Raw genomic sequence first — 688 nt, 5'->3', positions numbered from 1 at the left:
ATTTCTTCCTACTCTGAGGAAAGTTAGCTCTGATAATATATTCCATGTTATTTAAAACTATTGATAATCCCAGTTTAATAGGATTTTTAATATGATTTCAAGAATATCTTTCTCCACACGACAATGACAGTATCTAGCACTCATTAAGATACTCTCTAAATTTGCATTCGAAAATGTCCAAAGTGAGACAAAGACGGGAACCACAAGTTGTATTGGCAGGAGGAGCATTCTAGTGTTAGAATAAGTGAGCCTGGCCCTGGCTGGTTGGCTCAGTGGTAGAGCGTCGGCCTGGTGTGCGGAAGTCCCGGGTTCAATTCCCGGCCAGGGCACACAGGAGACACGCCCATCTGCTTCTCCACCCCTCCCCCTCTCCTTCCTCTGTGTCTCTCTCTTCCCCTCCCGCAGCCGAGACTCCATTGGAGCAAAGATGGCCCGGGCGCTGGGGATGGCTCCTTGGCCTCTGCCCCAGGCGCTAGAGTGGCTCTGGTCATGACAGAGCGACGCCCCAGAGGGGCAGAGCATCGCCCCCTGGTGGGCAGAGCATCACCCCCTGGTGGGCAGAGCATCGCCCCCTGGTGGGCGTGCCGGGTGGATCCCGGTCGGGCGCATGCGGGAGTCTGTCTGACTGCCTCCCCGTTTCCAGCTTCAGGAAAAAAAAAAAAAAAAAAAGAATAAGTGAGCCCGACAT

At 52.8% G+C, this 688-nt stretch overlaps 1 non-coding gene across 1 annotated transcript; it reads left to right on the top strand.

The window, feature by feature from the left end:
* Positions 1-253: 253 nt before the first annotated feature.
* Positions 254-329, top strand: TRNAT-GGU (transfer RNA threonine (anticodon GGU)). The gene has a single exon. It is a non-coding gene; the product is annotated as a tRNA-Thr (tRNA).
* Positions 330-688: the final 359 nt, after the last annotated feature.

Source organism: Saccopteryx leptura, chromosome 11 (assembly GCF_036850995.1).
Source record: "Saccopteryx leptura isolate mSacLep1 chromosome 11, mSacLep1_pri_phased_curated, whole genome shotgun sequence".
NCBI lineage: Eukaryota > Metazoa > Chordata > Mammalia > Chiroptera > Emballonuridae > Saccopteryx > Saccopteryx leptura.
Note: the sequence above shows the minus strand (reverse complement) of the source record. Positions and strands in the feature narration are given on the sequence as shown.